Source organism: Cyprinus carpio, chromosome B4, assembly GCF_018340385.1.
Source record: "Cyprinus carpio isolate SPL01 chromosome B4, ASM1834038v1, whole genome shotgun sequence".
Classification (NCBI taxonomy): Eukaryota; Metazoa; Chordata; class Actinopteri; order Cypriniformes; family Cyprinidae; genus Cyprinus; species Cyprinus carpio.
In genome coordinates, this window is record NC_056600.1 from 17,336,984 (window position 1) to 17,358,134 (window position 21,151).

The 21,151-nt window shown below is 36.4% G+C and overlaps 1 long non-coding RNA gene across 1 annotated transcript; it reads left to right on the forward strand.

The window, feature by feature from the left end:
* Positions 1–972: 972 nt before the first annotated feature.
* Positions 973–19,384, forward strand: LOC122137042. Its single transcript, XR_006154545.1, has 3 exons — positions 973–1,148; positions 2,268–2,377; positions 19,258–19,384. It is a non-coding gene; the product is annotated as an uncharacterized LOC122137042 (long non-coding RNA).
* Positions 19,385–21,151: the final 1,767 nt, after the last annotated feature.

The following is a 21,151-nucleotide window of genomic DNA, read 5'->3' on the forward strand; positions in this document are numbered from 1 at the left end:
GGTGCTGAATCAAGCAGTACTATTTCAGCACTACTAGGGCAACTTTACTGAAAAAAGTTTGCATTTCCAGTAAGGGCACAAAACACTTCCCCCATCTGCTATTGGTAGATAGACTAGATAGACCAGCTCAAGCCCATGCCATTGGTCAGCAGATTCTCAAACAATGATTGAAAAGCCGCTTTTTAGGGGGAATCAAACTGTTACATACAGTAGTTTCTACATATTAAGATTTTTGAAGATTAATACATATTTAAATTGACACACTTCAGCTTCTTGAAGTGATTTCTGTTTGATATTGATTGAAGTGTTCTGGATGATACAGAGCCATTTTCACAACTGTGCTGGTATTTTTAATACACATTTACTTTCTTGTTTGAATTAATTTTGACATTTATTTACCCTTTATCTTCTTTTTACGGTAAGATGCCATCATTTACCACAGCAAAAGCTTCTGCAGATGACAATGTGGTCTCATTGTTTGTATGAGACCTTCATCCTGATGTTTCCAAGTTCTTTATCAGATGTTCATCAGGCGTTTAGTTAGTTTTGGATGATATTCAACAGTTGTTCGAGGTCCAGATGTCTGAGCTGCCTCATGAATATCTGCTGATCTTGTATGTATCAGATAATAAAATACAGCAGTTGCTGGATTAATTTGAGCTGTAAGGGTTTGGTTTAGCAGACATCAAACCATAAATTATTGAATCTTGGCTTTTATTGTATTATACTGAATGTGTGCCATTGCTTTAGTCTATAATCAGTGATGTTTGAGTAACTCGTCCTTCAGACCAGCAGAAATAAGATTTAGAAAAACCATCTCACCAGAGAACATACAGTAAAGATCTGCATATTTAAAATGAACACACTAAATACAATTTAAATTAGTATATCTAAAATAATTGTAGATATGTAAATAAAATTAGCTCAAGCATGGGTTTTGATGTGAAATGTCATCAACACTGGTCATGCTGCTGTGGTTTGTTCCTTTGCACTTTGACCTTTGTGTTTCTGTAACATGATGAAATTTAATTATGGGTTCTCTTCTGCTTCCTAGAGGTTTCATTGGATTTCTGGGCACGTGTAAGGAACCATGTGAAGACTGATGAGGAAGAAACGGTTCCTCTTGGATTCTCATTAGTAATGACATGGTGAGAGTTATTATCTATTATGTTGGATTGTGAATAATATGATTTTGTTCATTTATCAAACATCTTCTGTCTTCAAAAGCTTTCCACAAACCTTCAAACACCTTCTATCACTTTAATCCCACCTCCACATATTCCACCACACATTTATCTCAGTACATCTGTCATTGTTTCATAAAGGAAGACCAGCGGCAGCTCTTTGAACGAAGTGACGGCTCCAAACACCAAATAACATTCTCAATTTGCAGCCGTCGGCATGGCTGGTTACACAGCACAGCGAGAGGAGAGCCGTGAGCGTGTGAAGAGAACCTTGAAGGAGCCGGGAGAGAGAAAGCGAGGTGGAAAGATGATGGGGATAAAGTGAAAAGGAGAAAGGGGCTTCTAGTTCAACTGATTTTATTCACATTTGAAACTCTCTCAACCAGAACAGGCAGGAAACGCATTTAGATTCCCATCCGATCAAGATCTTTTATACCCATTTACCCCTAAAGAATTTCCACCTATTCTTATGAAATAATGTGGCTGAGATGGAACGTTCTTGAATGATTGCGAGATCTTCGGATCAAATAAAAATGGAGGTGCATTTAAGGAGAAAAATAAGCAATTTCCATGTGGCATCTGAACACAAAAGCCTGTGTCATAGTCTGCAAATGTGCATGAACCATGTGCCTCCTGTTGAATGAAAACATATAACACAAGATCAGTCTGGAGGGACTGTGAGGGGGGCTAATTGAATAAAAAACGCCAGTAAAATGTCCTTGAGGGCAGCTGCGACTGCCGGCACATAGAGGGTCATTTCAGAGGGGAGAAATTAAGAGAAACACACTCACAAACACAGAAAAAGTGAAGGAAGGAGATTTGTTACTACAGTATGTAAGCAGAGCAGAGACACATTGCCCCCTGCAGTCCACAAGTAACATTAACGTAAGAATCACAATCACCAATGGACAGAGATATACACAACACAACTGGTCTGTTGAAGTGCAGTGTTCCTTATCTAAGCAATCTGGTGAAGTCTCTCTGAAACCTGTGAAGTTCTGCTGTTATTCATCATCTCAGCGATCAGGCAGATGTCCTTGTCCAGTGGAACTTCTGTAATCTTAAACAGCTGTTGTGTTTCAGGCAATGAACGAGCCCACCTGCAGAGCCATTGGGAAATCAACCTCACACACCTGCTTGACTGCACTGATGACAAGCTGTAGCTGTGTAAAGGTGCAAGAGTAAAATTGCCGGTAAGTACACATTGCATATCATCCTTGACACAAGGGGCGCTGAAGTGGGCATTAGGGTAATCTGACTTATTCTATGGTCAGTTTTGTCTTTCAGAAAAAAAATAGCGCAGGCCAACAGTTTCTAACTCTATTTGGTATAATTTCATCATCATTTACATGGCACAGCTGATTTTCACATCAGCTTGCTGCTCAACATTCAAATACTTTCATCACTGTAGCAGTCTGCAGTGTACTTTCAGAAACCCTCCACCTTCCCCAGCTCCACCTGTATAGATCTGCTACGGGTAATTTCAGACGTTATATGTGCAGGGTAAATTCATGTACGTTATATGTGAAGCAGCAATATTTCATACATGCTTACAGCAATGTGTCTGTGGATGTATTGGCAATAGCAAGTCTCAGTTCTTGCTCTACCACAGCAGAAACAGCAGCGAGATCTATTCTGCCAAGACCAAACACGTCAACATTGCTGTGTATATTACCATGCTAAACTCACTGAGATTTGTCATGACAGAGTGACTGTATTGGTAGAGCAAGATAATTTTGATGATCAAGATAGACAAAGTTAGTAAAACTCTTCACATATTTATGAATAATATCCACTTCAAGTTGGAAATATTGTAATTACAATTTACAAGCACATGAGTGTCCATGCGAGCAAAGACTTGTTTATGAGTGAAAAACTTTAGAGGGAGTTTCCCAATTGATCTACATAGACAACAAGTGCGAAGTTAATAAAACGAAATAATGTGACAAAAATGTTATGTATCCGACTTAAATGCATAATAAGGAATGCTTGACTTGAAGGGAAAAGCTTCCTAGATGCACTTGAAGGTAAGATAAAAACCATTTAAAGAGCCATTTAAAGGTAATTCTCTCGACCCCTTGAGGACAGATGATTGTTTCCTTCATGAACATATTGATATTACTTGCAGAGTTTGTTTTTGGCCTTAATAATCTGTAATTGTATATTTTGACAGAATAAGATGCATCCTAAAACTGTATGTAATGTAGCTGTGAGTGTTTTGCTGGAGGGAAGTTGATTCTGTCCAGAGAGATGCTGATTTTTCACATCAGTCTAGAATTCATCCGTCAGCAGTTTCAGCCACTCACACACACATTTGACACTCATTCATAATTCATACATCAGATGGATATGATATGGAATAAGCAGTAAGTATGACACAGTAAGACGGCAGGGAATTGGTATTTTTACCTGTGCTATGATACAACCTGACTGTGCAGCTGATGCAAATGCTTTTGTTCACCAGTAGATTGAGGTGCATCTGATTCAGAGACATTTCCAGAGAGATAAATGCTGAAATATTCTTACATAATCATGACGCCCCAAAGAACAGTTTTTTTTTTACCTTCAAAATGTGAATAAATTTGGTTAAGTAGTTTTAAATGAAAAGCTTTTAGCAATGATAGAATTTGCTGTGGAGTGAAATGCGCCTGAGGATGGAGACACTGTTTCGGGATCTGAATTTTAATGGCAGCTACCATTACCCAGAAGCCCTCGGGCCTCTTCCCACTGGTCATGAGGCACCAAAGAACCTTGTCCAAACAAACACACTGGCCATTTCTCCATCCAGGTCAATAAGTTTGTCGGTCTGCTCAGAATTCATCGATCTGCAGTCTCTTATCAAGTGAACTGCTCAAACGAGGGCTGAAAATGCACTGGACCGACTTACAGCTTCTTACACACGATACCTGATCCATGACCTCTGCTCATTATACTAGAGGATGATGGAGGTTTCTATTATCATCACACTTGATCATAAATAACTTAAGCCTGTTTTAAATAAGAGGAAATAGCGTATCAACGTGACATAACATTAAACTCACGCCTGAGTCGCTCCTGAGATGCTTGGCTCTTCTTTTGCAGCACAAACACAGTTTCTCGTGACAGCTGATGATTTATTGTCCATTTAGCAGCTTTTATCTCGTCATCTTGACAAACTCTGATGATTTCCCAGGATCAAACTACGCTTAGAAATAAAGGAGCCAGGCAGGTTGAAAATGAACAATCGTTTGGTCTCCAGGGGCTTTGAGTCCCGCTGTGTGTTTCAGACTGTTGCCGTATTCAGACCGACATCTAGATGCGATTTGCACAGGCTTTGATGGGATGATGATTTACATGGTCCTGCTGAGCGTCGTATGAGGATGATGATGAGAAAAGGGCCGTACACACTGTTCAAAATGTTAATAGAGGAACTTTGGAAAGAACACATTGTTCCTGGTGTATGTGGACCAGAATCTCACAATGTTCTTGTGAGGGTCATTTCACCTCATTCTAATTAAATGAGCAATAAAACTTTATAGGTTAGAATATTCTTTACATTTAACAAGCAAACTGTGGTTTGAACCATAAACAGATACAAGCTCAAATAACATGCTTGATAGTCCAATAACATGTCTGTTTTATGTGCAACATTCCCCATAAAATAAAAGTTTCACCAAACTCCTAGAGAATTGCAGCAAACAGGGATGATCCATAAATTGTTTGGGCTGAGTTTTTTCCCGCCATTCTCTCCGCTGATTAATTACCATGATTTTCTCCACTGGTTGTCAAGGCAACAGCAGTGTTCTGCGCTCTCAACGCTGTTTGGGCCGGTGACAGTATGTAATTAAATATAAGCAGCTGCTATTAGGACTGGAGGATACACTGTAATTATAAGGCTTTGCTTGTTCCCTGTGGTTTACCAGGCTGCTGGGGAGGTGCTGCCACTCAGATGGCTGCCCAGACGCCCCCAAACACTGATACAGAGGTTTGTCTGTTCCTGAGAGTTTGTATGGAGATAGGAAACATTCTGAAGTCCAGGTGAAGTTAGAATTTTGTTAACAGAAGCAGAGTTTATTTTAAATACATAGAAAGATATGAATGCTAAAGATGCGTATGTGAATCACAAAATGATATTTGAATGTAAATCTTGATTGTCGGACTTTAACTTTCATCATATTTAAATCTAAGTCCAGTTTAAATGGACCAGAAGGTGAAAGGAGTAAAAAATAACCCAGTTCTCTTTGTGTTCATACTGACTCTGGTTCTAAACTAGAATATAATCTGGAATTTTCATTTAAAATCTAGTTTAGCAATATTAATATAAATAGTAGCAGTTTTTCAACTTAAAAATAAATAATATACTCTATATTTAGCCCATTTGCTTACTGCAAACCAATATTTAATCTACTTTTACAATAATTAAAGAAAACATGCATGTGCACTTAGTATCACAAATACTTCACATGCAAAAACAGCATTAACAGATCAAGTTTCCAATGACCAAAAAGGAAAGTGTGTGTGTGTGTGTGTGTGTGTGTGTGTGTGTGTGTGTGTGTGTGTGTGTGTGTGTGTGTGTGTGTGTGTGTGTGTGTGTGTGTGTGTTTGTGTGTGTGTGTTTGAGAATAAAAAAATCTGATAGAAAAGAAAACAGTGTGACTCAATCCTTTTGTATCCTGCTATCCTCATGTGTTTCCATCTGTAAATCATTTCCTATACTCTTATCAAGGGCGATATTTAATACAGGAAGTCAATAGCAGAAATCCATATAAGAGAAACCAGGAAGCCAGATGGATATTGAGCAAATACATGTAACTATAGTGTGATATTGAGCTATATGTGCATGAATCATGTTTTCCTCTTTCAGTGTTGTTGATATTACTGCACAGTTCTCAGTTCTTGAAAGTTTTTTTCATTCTTCTTCCTTCAAGGTCTCGCACTCTTCCTCGCAGTGCAGCATTATCATGAAAACTGCATGAAATGTGCTGAACTGAAACTAAAGAGCTTGTTTCTTATTTCATGGCTTGTTTAGAGGGGTGTCTTTTGACTGCACATTATTGCTATTGTGTTTTATGTCTTATTAAGACTACTGCAAGATATATGTATACTTGCCATTTTATACATTGACACAATTATTAATGGTTTTGAAACAAACAAAAAAAAAAAAAAGCCGTTTTAAAACAGACTGCAACAAGCCTTTAATTAGACAAGAAAAATTCTACAGAGATTTATGAGACCAAACCCATCTGTTTGGAAACACAAGCATTGTTTCAGCCTCAGATCATAATACCTTCAACAAATCTTTCTTCAGTTTCAGATTATATCATTCAACAGGCAGATCCAACTCCGGGAACTTATAGAAATATATTAATATAACACAACCATTGATTAAAATGAGAGAAATCCTTCACAAAAGAAACAGCCCTTTCAAACAGCCTTGACATGCATATGTAAAGAAATGAGAACAGTTACATTATGCATGAATTTTTCCATGAATTTCAAAAACAGTTCAACATGAGCAAATTCTACCTCCACTGCTGACAATAAGCTGCCCATAGAGCCACAAACACTGCGTGCCATCTTAATGTGCCACATCAAGTCAGAGCACAAAGCCTCTGCCACCGGTCCTACGCAAATGTGTTTCTTTCAAATCCCCCCCGCTTGCTTCTCAGCTTCATTATTCTCCAAACATCATGAAAATACAGTGAGACACTGTCAACAGATTCAGATGGCTTCCTTCCCACCACGTCTACATCAAACCTCATGCCATTATATCCTTCCAAGATTGACTTACAAACACCAGTATGAGGCCCAAGACTCCCACGAGCCCATTTACATGGTGTTTGGTGGAAGAGGTTTATAACATGGTGGAAATATCCTAGATGTGCTTTTAGAGCAGTATGATCAAATAGTGATAGAAAAGAAACCTCTGAGTCCAGATGGAAAGGTCTTTTTTTCAGTTTTGATATAAATCACCGTTTATGTTTCATCAGCTGAAATTAAAGTAAAGAAACACAGAGGTTCATATTTATATATATTGACAAACTGATGTAGATTTTAATGTCTGATGCAAATTAAATTAAAAAGAAATAAAACATATACAATTAAATTATTGCAAATATAAAAAAGTACAACAAATATTTTTAACAATTTAATTTACCATTTTTTTTATTTTAATATATTTACGAAAAATTTGTTAAAACTTAAATGCAGAATTACTACTCAATACTTGAATTACTGCTTATTAACACTTATTCAAACATATTATCAGAATATTAACTCAAAATTCACTGAAAGATATTTTGTGAACTGAAAATGAGCTGCGTGCAAAAGCAGATAATCTGAAAAAAAGTTTTATTAGAGCTGTATCAATAACATTTTCATTCAAAGCTATAAAGGTTGGATGTACTGTAATATCATGTATTTTGACAGTAAATTATTCATCTTCTTTTTCTGATTTGGCGTGAACCACAGCAGCATCCAGATGCTTTTTGCAATAACCGAGGCCCATTTCTGATTCTCAGACGGACTCAGATGGAAAAATATGCTGAGCATTTTAAATTCTGACAGTCTGGTCAGGAAGAGACGAGACCAGATACATTGTGAGCAGCTGAAACATGGGAAACTGAAGTGCCTGGGGCTTCTATCAGCGGCCAGGATTGTGATGAGTTATTGAGTTTGGGGAGGAGATTTGAGTTTGTGCTGAGGTAAGCTTGGACAGACCGATACATATAAAAACTATGGAAGCAATCCAATGCTCAATAACCCACCTCCACCAAGACTTCTTCAGACGGCTTTCATTGTTAACAAACCACTAGTCTCAGCCTCAGACGCCACGCCCATGGATCGTTTGTGATTGACTGATCTAACATCTTCTCTTTATCATCAGTTCTTTGATGAGTGTCACTTATTAATAAAAATAATGCAAATGTCAAGGAAACTTTTTCATTTTGTTCAGGTTGTGAAATACCTAAAAGCTCAATTGCAGCTTCTGTTGCACATTTAAGAAGCCTATAATCAACCTTTTACTCTCTTTGTTTAGCCTCAGTCAACAACAGAAGCTTGTGAATGTGCTGAAAACATCTGAACTTAAACCTGTTCAATGCCTCCTTTTCTTCCTTTGGGTTTGATGCAGGAAACTCAAGGTCAACAGTCAAACTGAAGGGAGCAAACCAATGTGGCTGCAGTGCCTGAGCAAACCTGTTATCATGTGCGACGCAAACTAAACGCTTTCAGGATATTTGTCCCCGTTGACCTCGGACACCAAAACACAGAAGCTACTGCAGTCCATCTCAGAGAAAATAAGCTACTTGCACCTTTGTCACGTTTAACTTCTCTGGGCATATTTTTTATGCGCCTGTGGCCCCCATCCATTCCTCTTCTTTTTTCCTTGCTGTTTGTTTTAATGGGAGCTGATTCTCATTAAATCTCTTGAACTCATTTTATATGTGTGTTTTCATATTGAATCTGCATGTCTCCAGGCGCTGTGTGGGACTCAATCACATAAACCTTCTCATTCGTTCTTTAGACACTTTAAATCCTCCCCGGCCGACTGGAGGATTTCCCAGACAGATTATCATTTTAGTAGTCAAATTGATCACCATGGATTGCTTTACATTACCAAGTACATTAAACTATTTTCAGCTTCTCCATGTCTTCTGGGTCATGGCCTGATTCACAGACCACCACATAAACCTGTTGCACCTCGAAGGCAAAATGTGTATTTCAGTCACTCTGGATTTGCCCCAGAGAGCAGCGAAGCACCAGAGGTCCAAAAGAAGCAGAAAATAGATAAAGCCTCCAACTCTCAGTGAACACAGCTGCTAATCTCCACATTTGTAAGTATGTGCTCTTCTCTATCACTGCAGTTCCTCTGAGGATGGAGATCTGGAGTGTCTCAGAGTGTCTCGCCCTTCAGCCGGAGCAAGTGACACAACATTTAGCTTCGTCCCGATAAGAGAGATCAGCCGCTCTTAATGTGAAGCCAGATTTGGGATTTCAAACCCATATTTTCAAACTCATTTATTGTCTTGATAAGAGCACATCAAACAAGAACAAAAAACAAAAAACAGTCAAAAAACTCAAAGAGATGGACTAATTGAATCATTCACATCCACAAAAACATATCTACTAGTGTGTGTTTTAACAGATGCAGGGACAGTATCACAATCTCAGCCTTGACACTTTTCCCCACCTCAACACAGCCCCCTGATCGAGGATGACTCTGCCTGCAGAGGAATTTAAAACTTGTCATCCTACCTTTAGAGTAAATATTTGAAATCCACTTTAAGTTTAAACTCTAGTAGTTTCCAGAGACTTATTATTTATTTTCCTACTTCAGTGGCAATATGACTGAATTGCCACCCCAGGTGCTTCTTTGTTAAATTGTGCAAGACATCCAGCATTATTTTATTGGCTTTGCAACGGCACTTTACAAACACCTAACGGTGTGATTTGTAATTATTGAAGGAGCTACACATGGGTTATTTATTGCTTGCCTCAGAATCAGTGTCACACCACAAATCTGAACACTGACCAGATTATGCACAAAAAAAAAAAAAAAACAAAAAAAAATGACCAACTCTAAATTGATTAGCAGGATTAAACCATAGTTTGGGGTCAGTAAGAATTGTTTATATTTTTCAAAGGTTTTTTAAGGATGCAGTTATGTGATCAAAAAAAAGTAAAAAACAGTAATGTTGTGAAATATTATTACAATATTATTACAATTTATTATTACGATTTTAATATATTTTAAAATGTAATTTATTATTGTGATGGCAAAGCTGAATTTTCAGCATCGTTACTCCAGTCTTCAGTGTCACATGATCCTTCAGAAATCATTCTAATATGCTGACTTAGATATTTAGATAGATATTTAATTTAATTATATTAGATAGATATTATTTATTTATTTATTTGACTATCTATCTATCTATCTATCTATCTATCTATCTGTCTATCTGTCTATCTATTTTTTAATTGTGTTGTACACAAATTTATTTATTTTTTCTCCATGTTGGTCTCTTATTATGATATTAGTAAGGGACAATAGTTTAAAATGGTGTGTAAAAACAAAACAAAATTTGTTATTGGCTGCTTTACATTTCAGTCAAATCATCCCTTCTAGTTAAAGCAGGGGTTCTTGATTAGTATAAGCTGCCATAGTTTATGCTCATAGACAAAGGTGCTATGAAATCCTTGAAGCACAAGATAAAATCAAAGAAAGGATTTCATGCCTTGCTACATCTAAAACGTGTAGTTTTTTCAGCTTAATAAAACACAGTTTTGTGTGTGTGTGTGTGTGTGTGTGTGTGTGTGTGTGTAAGAGAGAGAGATGAATTTACATTTATTATGTCATTCCTTTAATTACAGTCAGAACTGAGCCTGTAATTTCAGTGGTTCACAAACAAACCTGCTGCAAAGACACCTGTGAATGAAATGCTCACTGGCCTGTAATATTTCATGCTGGGTCTCAGATGTGAGGTTGTAGCGTGTATTTCACCCTCCTCTCTAGTGCTGACATACATTGATGAAAGTCGTCCCATCTCTCGTCTTCCCTGCAGCGATAGATTAAATGTCACTGGGCTTCTTGTAGGACAAAATTCTGGTGTTTCTCTCCTCTGCTGAGTGTATCAGCACCCCTTCACCTTCTCGAGCGTTTCTGATATATTTCTAATCCCGCTACGAGTGATAGAATAACAGTGAAGTTTGCACTAATAGTCACAGTCCAGCGAGGACATCTTTGTGTCCTTGACTCGTGTCTGATCTGCTCACAGACAGTCACACACAAAGTACAAAGCCCTGACTGGCAGCCAGTGGACGTTTGATGAAACACACAGAAGAGAAGCAAAGTTAAATATATAGTTGAACTGCAGTTGAAAGAAAATCAAGGTGTTCCATGAAACTGAAGTTAAAAAGGATGCAAAAACAAAAGACAAATTCTGTCATCATTTCTCAACTTCATGTTGTTCCAAATGTCTGTATGTTATTTATTTTTATTTTGATTTTTATTTTTAAAGACATACAGATTTGGAATGACACGAGGGTGAGTAAATTATTACTGAGTTTTTTATTTTTAGACGTACTATACCTTTAAATCATCTTGTATTACTTCTATATTTAAATAAAATAATGCAAATGAACATCATATACTGTAGTCTGAAATGTCTAGTTTTATAATAATTATTTTGAAAAACTAGCTCTTTAGGGAAAAAGTTAATGCAAGTATTTTCAATATGTGTAATTGTGAATGTACACAAATCCACCCTCCATCAAAACAAAATTGTGCAAAACAACATATTTTTTCAGGGTAAATATTTATAAGACAGTTGGACATTCTGAACATTGAGTCATTGTTTTAAATTATCACCAAGAAACATATTGTGCTGAGAAACAATATATCATTTGGCTGCCAAGAGCAGTATTTCTGTTTCTAATTACTCATATTACTGACACATTTAAACCAAAAATAAATAAAAAAGAAGAAGTAAGTGAAGCATGTGTCTCATAACAGTATATTTACTGCTAACTCTAATATTAAAACTTTTTAATTTTAATAATATTAGAACTTTAATATTATTTCAGTTTTGCATAGGTTCCTTTGCAAGTTCATTCAAATGATTTTGATGAGGTCTTCTAATGTGCATTATTTTCTATTAAACCCATGGATTACTAATGATTATCTATCTCTCTAATTAGTTTCAGTATATATTTCCATTTATAATTAAACAGTTGAGTCTGGATCATACATTATCAAGCAGTGGCCATTACATCACATTAAAATGATTTTAGACTTACAGATTATTTAATAAATCATTAGAAATCAGTGATCCAGTCAGAAGCAGGCTCATTTGATCTCAGTAATATGCATGTATGTGACTCTCGTTAACTGAAAGCAGCAGCTCTGACATGTAATTAGCAGGATTTGACATTTACTGTAATAACACGAGAGACTCTGTAAGTGTCAATGATGACTGACCTCTCCAATGCTTTTATTCCAGTCTAGACTTATGAGACAAAAATAACCATAAGAGAATATAATTCTAAGAAAGAATATATGGAAACACATCTGTCCCTGGAGACAGGAGTGAGAACATGAAACGAATGATGTATAAAATAATAATTATATGAAGAAAAACCATATTGAAGATAAATGGCAAAAAGCTTTCTTATGTGTAGTTAAAACAAACTTGACAATTTGCTTAGAATTTACTCACCTTCAGGCCTTTCGAAATGTCAATGAGTTTGTTTGTTTGTGCGAACAGATTTGGAGAAATGTATCATTGCATTACTTGCTCACCAATGGATCCTCTGCAGTGAATGGGTGCCGTCAGAATGAGAGTCCAAACAGAGACCAAACAGCTCATAAAAACGTCACAATAATCTAATGTAAGTGATTCACATGACTCCAGTCCATCGATTAACATCCTGTAAAGTGAAAGGCTGTGCGTTTTTAATAAACAAATCCATCAAGACTTTTTTTTTTTTTTTTTTACTTCAAACCATTGCTGGATAAAACCAATGCTGGCAAATAAAACCAAAAAAAAATTCTTCATTCTTCGCCTAGTAATAAAGTCGTCTCATCTGAAATAGGAGAGAAACATGCACCATTTACAAATGAAAACAGTCCAAAACAGATATAAATAAATATGTTGGTGGATTTTGATATTATAGTATATGGATGGTTCAGCAGCTCTGTAAAGAATAAAGGCGGTTACATGTGAAGTGAAATTGGCTAACAGGCAAAAATATAGTGTCAGAGGAGTTTATATCTTTTCCTTGTCACAAACATGCACTGGTCTGCACACCTCTGGTCTACATCTGTGAGTTATTGGTCAGATTATAGGCTTCACTTGTTGTTTTGCACCATGTTGTGTTATCTGCTCTTATATCACGGGTCATGTACCAGCATCAGAGGAGAAGCATCAGAAAACACACAGGTCTTGTCTGTCATCTCCACACAGTGACCTGAAATCCACTGATGGTCGTCACATTTATGTGGAATCCCCACAGGCCTGATGTCTGCAGCATCTGTAAACATCCATGCACCTGTGGTCTATGACTAAAAGGGGTTTTATTGCTTGACACTCATGAATTATTTAGGAAAGTCTGCTGTAAAGATGTCATCCTTCAGCAGACGGCTGCCGACTTGAGACGCCCCTCTGAAAATACACCTCTGGTGCTTCTCATTAGGTGGATGTGCCAACTGTGGGATGTGAAAGGGGAAATCCTGATCAGAATCTCCTCAGCACAGTTGCACATGCATTTTTTGTATCTGGACAGATCTAAAGGCCAGACAATTTCTAATAATTCACATATGACATTAGTATTTCCTGCCTGACACTTTAATACAGACAAAATAAGTCAAAAATAAAAAAAACTACTTTTATGTCTTTACATTCCTGTTAAACAGAATTCAAAAATCATACTTTGAGGTTCATATTTGTATTTGACAAATACAATGTCCCCTCTGCTCTTAATTATCATTTAAATATTTAAATATTTTGTAGTGGGGAAAGGAGAAGAATTGTAGCTGCTGTCAAGCACAAGTTATTTGGCTTGTTAGGTTTACATGACTATATTCACTTTTATATACCTTAATCAAAAGATATAGCAGAATTTAACTTCCAAAGGTGAGACAGCTTTTTTCTCGTATGAATTGTTGCCCGTCCCCACCCACTCAAAATAAAGAAATAAAAGACACATTAAACACACACACAAACAATCTGTGCCAAACACATCTGAATCAGCTGGATAAACAAAGCATTCTGTGTAAACTCCTGACATGAGATATCTGAAGTTAATTGCTTGTGAAAAACGTTTCATCACTTCACACGTAGCGATCGGCTGCTGGCAGGTTTATAGTGAACGTGACTGTGCGTATAATGAACTTTCTACAGAGGAATTAAACTTGCATAAGAAGGCACAAACATCTTCTAAATCTTGCAGTGTCTCATAAGTCCTGTATGCAGAGACAGAACACAAAGGCCTTTTTTCTCAATCACAGAGCAGTTGCTCATGCAAACAGGACTTTTCTCTTTGCTAAGTCAAGCAGCAAATGTTCAGCTTTGATACATTTTCAATTTTCCACTTCCTATCTTCTATTTATGGCATGCATAAATCATAAGTGAGCCGTGTTACTTTCCAAAGAAGGCAGATATGAAATAGCACACGCACGCGGGGAATTCAGACACACTAAAGTACAGTAATGATATCTGCTTTTACATACTGCAGCAGCAGCAGCAGAGCGGCCGCTGGTTACAAGATGTAACAGCTTTTAATGGCTTAACATTTAGCTGCTCATAAATGTATCAAATTTCCCTTCACATGTTGAACGTCTGCTGCAGGTTGAAAATATACCATGAAAGGAATAAATTCATCCAAAATTGTAAAGTTATTGTATGACTATTGAAAACTTAGAATCCAGTACACGAGACTTTCAGTGCACTGAAATAAATCGTAAAGGGTTGTTAAGACCTGTTAAGTGCATAAATAATGACTGAATTCATAATTTTTAGGTTACCTTCAGATACCTCAAGACATAATAAACAGCACAATTACATTATATAAGGATTGTTGATCTGTTTCCCTCAAGATGACTGAGTAATTCAGTCTTGGGTCAGGATTGCTAATTACTAAAGACGGCCCGACTAACACAAACACAAGCTCGTGGCCTGTAGAAGCTCCAGATATATGAGAGCAGGAAATGCAGGCTGTGAAATGTGGCCGAACTACAGTAATGAGAACACAGACGTTCCTCAGAGAACTCTGAGACGTCTGCCACCAGATGCTGAAATGTGCTGCACAAATGGGACCTTACATATGCATACTGAGTTTTTTATATGCCTGTCAGGATATATGAATCAGATCCTAAAGTGGTTTTCGTGCTCTTTGGGGCCTTTGAATTTCGAGAGCCCATCACTATTTTTGATGACAGGATTTCCTAGGAAAAAATAGTATCCTTAAATTGATTCCGTAGTAGATTTTCTTAGAAGTGGAGTTCACAGTTAAATGCTACATTTTAGGATATGTTATTTTCTTAGCCCTGAACAATTGCTAAATAGTGGGCTATTATCATCACCCTGAAGCCATTCATCTTACTCAATCACAGAAGGACATCTGTAACCATTCTTTGATTCCAAACTCAAGTAATTTGACAGCAAAAGAAATCAAAAGAAGCCAAAATTACTGTGCGGCACCCTAGCATTTTCTCAATCTAGCAATAGGTTAGAAATCAGCATATTTAACCTTAAATCCACACTTTTGTTCAGAAGAATCTCCAGTTTCAGTTTATTTTAAGTTTTTTTATTATTATTATTTTAGTTTCAGAGCACACAGAGAGTCAGAGGCTTGTGCTTGATTTGTCTCCTTACTGACATTCAAACAACCAGTGACAATTAGCATTTGAGAAAAATTGGAGACAGAATTAACACAGATTCACAGAATCATTAAAACACTCAGTTCAGTGAAATACTGTCACACCTGTTACAGCAGCAGAGACAGAGTGAGGAAAGAAATCTTACAGTATGTCATTTTCTGCTAAGATTGCAGCAGTCTGTGCAAGCATTGTCCGCGGTGGTCAGACTGCTCTGTTAGCAGGAGATAATGGAAATAATCTGCAGAAAATAATGTATTTAATTAGAAACACAAAGAGCACATTGTCAGCATGGTGTGGATGAGTCAGTCATTTAATCCTAATTGGTCTTTCATTTTTTTCAGAATTTATGTAGCCAACAGCTAATATATAAAAATGAGTTGTAGCAAAGGGTTTATGAAATAAAAAAAGCTTTTCATGCAATTCTGTCTCCAAGCCAAAGTCTGACTCTACAAAAGCTGCTTTCAAGTCTGTTTTCAGGTTCCAAAAGGGTGTTTCCGCAAACACTCTTAAAAATAAAGGTGGTTCAAAAGGTTCTTCAAGCGATGCCATATAGAAGAACCATTTTTGGTTCCAAAAAGAACTATTCAGTCAAAAGTTCTTTAAAGAACTATCTCTTTCTTAACTTTTTATAATCTGAAGAACCTTCTTTCACCACAAAGAACCTTGAAACAGAAAGGTTCTTCAGATGTTAAAGGTTCTTTATGGAGCCATTTAGACAAAACGGTTCTTCTATGGCATCGTGAAGCACCTTTGTTTTTAAGAGTGAAGAACCCTTCTGTAAACGGTTCTTTTTTTAGTGTGAAGAACATCTTAATGACCTATTTCCACCATAAAGAACATTTTGTCCAATGGAAAGGTCCCAGGTAAAAAAAAAAATATATATATATATGTACAATGCCAAAATGTACTTAAAGTGCTCTATTTTTGTGCACTAATTTTTTTGTACTTAATATACTAAAGATAAACTAAGTGTACTCAATTGTTCTTTTTTGGGACACCATGAATTTGAACTCAAATGCACTTTTAACATACTATCTCTGTGTTTAAAAAAATGTATTTATTTACCACTTGTAGTACACTTGAATCCATCTTTCATACACTAGTATACTCAAGTGTACTACAATTGGTAAATAAATCCATTTTTAAAATACAGAGATAGTATGTTAAAAGCGGATTTTAGTTATATGGTGTCCCAAAATAGCACAGTTGAGTACTAAAGACTATTTTTAGTATATTAAGTACAAAATTGGTGAGCAAAAATAGAGCACTTTAAGTACATTATGGCAGTGTACTTTTTTAACCTGGGGTTCCATGGATGTAAAAGGTTCTTCATGGAACCAAAGATGCCAATTCTCTTATTTTTAAGAGTGTGATCTCAAGAAAAAAAAAGAAAGAAAAAGGAATGCCCTAAAAATCAAATAGCCTAAGAACATTTTGGACTTCTTGTTTACTACTGTTGACCTCTTAATTTAGTAATAATTCTCATGGATATTTTTGCCTTACAGACTACAGGTCATGAGATCATAAATGTTGGTGTGTTAGATCTTCTACCAATAATAATTGAAAACTTCACAATGTGTGCCTATTTCCATCTGAATTTTACATATTCCTCTCATTTTTGTATCAAAGCCTTTAAATGCTTTATATCTGAAAATAACAGATAATTAAAAAAAAAGAAGTGATTCTGTTCTTCCGCTTCTGACTTTTGCATCATGTGTTTTGGCTTTAACAAGGTTTGCCGCTCAATCAACTGTGACGACGTGTCAGCATTATTTTGAGCTCTGCACAGCCTGTGGCATGTGATGGAGTCAGCCTGATGCTGCCAAACCGAGCGGGGCAAATAATTCAAATAGCGAGTGGGTGGAACAAGATAATGAGGACCTCCACCAGGAGGGAGGATGATCCGGCGCATTTTAGGAGACATAAAAACAGAGAGGAGCTGATACAGCTGCAAAACTATCACAGTGATTTTCACTTCAGAGTGACACGAGATCTGTTGCTTTGCCTGTTTGCTGAACAACAAGTTACCAGCTGCTTATTATCACATTTCACGTCTGAAGTGCTTCTATTTTAAAATATAGCTAGATCTCATTTAGACTGCAGAAAAGACTCATGTGGCATTATTAAGTGGATATTTCCATAATCGGACAAACTGTACAAAGAGTATATGGTATCATAACAAAACAGAAGCCAAAAATCATACCTCTAATTGCACAAATAAATCTCATCCACTATAATAGCAAGCAAGGCCTCTCAGCACAACACAGAAGCCAGAAATCATTTGTCTTCTTGCACACATGTGTCTCAGTCACTCGCAGTAATAAATGGATCAATTGTTCATCCTAAAACTAATTTGTTATTCTTTTCCACCCTTCATTTTGTCAGCTAGATGTCTGATTTGTCCCACATGCGATGAGATTTCAGGGACTGTTAGCCATGTCGGATTGTAAACGTATAAGACAGTGTCTCGCTTCCAATTAGACTAATAATGTACCCGAAAACAGCAGTCAATGAGATTCTCACCTCATCTCCTCCATATTCGTTCAGTCATCATTAACACACCATTATGTTCACTGACCACAAACAGAGGCACGTATCGACATGCCCCTTCGTCTTATTAATATTGTTTTTGCTCCCCGTCTTCAGAGACGCATCAGTAATGTTTCATTACCTTTACAATGAATTGTTGGCTGTTGAGGCTGTTGTTGTTATTTCAACTGATTGGGTCGGTACTGTAATGAAAGAGCAAAATGTGATAATGAGTCACGTGTCACGTTTAAATGACATTCATGAAAAATATTCTCCTCCTTATTTGTGGAAATGATGGAACTGGTGGTTCAAAACAACATGAGTTTACTTCACTAGACTGAATAAGGCAGAATTAAATGAACAATTAACAAGGCTAGCCAGCAAAGGTTTAAAAACCGTATGTCGAGTCTCACTGAGGGATTCAGACCGAGTTCACCTGACTTGAATGTTGAGTTGTTTCACTCTTATCACCCGCCACAAGAGTCCAGCACCTGAGAGGCATGTCAATAGTGAACCGCAACCGTCTAGTTCCTGTTCAATTCAACAAACACACAAATATAGTCTAGCCCGGGGTTGATGGGTAATTTCAGCAATCAGATTTGCAGAATCAAATGACCAGTGTGTTTTCTGTTAATGGTTCATAATTCACATTATTGTTAGACAGAACAGGTAATTAAAATGTATGAAGCCGGATTATGTTCAGTGTTTCATGTCTATGTTTGTTAGCTAAAAGTGAGAAGTGGATTTATTTGCCACAATACAAAGTTAATATATGGTGGTATATATTAGACACAATATTGTCTGATTTTGCAAAATTGTGTAAATTAAAATATTACACATAAAGTGTATGCCATCAAAGTACCACAAGAGCGATTATGTCAAACAAATCTTGTTGGTTTGCTTTTTTGTTAAAGCAGTGTTGCTGATGCAGGTTTGATTTTTTTTTTCTTATCAGTCTGTATTTACAGCAATTTCACTGTTCACTCAGCTCAAATGTGAATGAAAGGCTACACTTCTTTTGGTTAACTTTGGGAATGTTTTCGAACATTCTAGAAGCTCTTTATTCCAAATATACTGCAAGCTAGTCAGTGTATTTGGTAGATGTCCCCCACACATGGAGGTCTCTCTGGGCTTTCTGAATATTACAGGTGTGTGTTTTAACGTCCAGTTCTTCTTTCTGATTGCTAGGCATCTGTCGACTGCCAGACGTCCACCAGCCAATGTTCCCTGCCAAAACAAATTGACCACATATCCTGCCATTGTATGCGTTTGATCCACACCAGACCGTAGCATTGTTTTTCATTCAGAACAAAATAATATTAAAACATATTCCATTTAAATCACAAACTTTTCAGCCTTTTATCACACGCTGAAACACATCCATTAAAATACAGTGGCCATCTGTTTGGCTTTGAGTTTTAGTGAACTAATCCATTCCGCCAAAATCTTCTCTATTTAAAAGTTTGGCTGAGCAATGGTTATTTAATTATTTAAGTGGATCTCTTGATTCTGATTTACTAAACCAGTGTCCTTCATGTTTCTTGTGTCACTTCACACTCTTTCATACATCATTGCATAGTAATACAATTTAAATTCAAAACACCATTTAAAATCCAGTCAATGTTATTTTAGTGCAGAATACACAGGGGTGATGGCAACATAAATGACAAAACATTGTAAGCAGCTCATATAAGAAGGCTGGCTTTATATAAATCAGCGTACCAGAGTGACATAAATATTAAAATTAAATGTTTGCAATGCATAATATGTTATTAAAGATATAAAATCTTTTAATTCATTTAATTTGACATTTTTAAATTGACATCAACAGATCAGTAAAGCGTTCACCTGAGGACAGCCTGATGTAACTCTACAGTGTTTATTTCTGCAGGCCACATACATATTTTTCCACCTTTGATTTTTTTTCATGTTTAATACCTTATAGTACCCTTATTTTGTTCCCTGCAGACATTTGTTGGAATAAAACGACTAGTCCAATTTATGTGTAGAAACAAGAATATTTCACGATGACTCACACGTCGGATGCCTCGGGCTTTAATGTAGTTTTACTTTCCTTGACTGCCTTGAATAAAGAAGAAAATCTACCGCTTCCAAACTTAGTAACTCAAGCTGTCACGTTGAATTCTGTCCCAAAAACTTCTTTCTGATTTATGTTTTGGATTTTCTTGTTAGTCGAGCCCGATCACAGATTTGTTGATATGCATTATTTGTTGAAATACATTTAAATGAGCTTCGGAGCGGAGGTGGTCCAAATTGTCCAAACTTCTTTAACGCCCACATCTGCTCAGAGCCACAGAGAGGAGCAAATGGCTCCTCTGTTTTTATGTTCGACGCTACATTAAGAATATTTGCACAACAGCGTCTTCTGAACTCAGAAAGAAAAAGAGTATAATTCACTTTAGGAAGAAGCAGAAGGCATGAAAGTAATTCTGCTGTAGGCTATCTGTTCACACAGAAGCAATGCCAATAAAACATTTAGATGTCTACTGATATAGACAGAAAGAATTGGTCCAAAAAATATCTGTTTATAAAAATCAGACATTGGGGCTTTGGGTGGAAAATGGCTAAATCTTCATAGATTAATTAGTCATTTTATTCAGTTAATGATTATGATGTCTGAATTTTTTTTCTTGCGTAATAGTACGTTTATTGACAACATCATCAGATCTTTTCAATCTCATATAACAAAATACAAAATTTCACAACATACAAAAAAATAACAATGTCCTGTCCAAAACTACAAAATCATCACTCAACAAAAAATTTAGAACTATCACCAGTTAGATACCAAAAGTACATATTCATTATGCAGCACATAATTTAGGGTCACAAACAAAATTATTTGCCTGTCTTATATAATAATCCATATACTGTACCTTTTCAAGAGGCTGTCCTACTGCCTAATATTTTTTATATAAAATAATGTAAATGAATATAAATTAAGAGAATATGATTTAAATGTATTAAACCAAATATATTGCCAATTAAATAGTTCATATATATTACTTTATTAACTAAAGTATACTTTTAATAACAAATACAATACAAATATATTATTGTC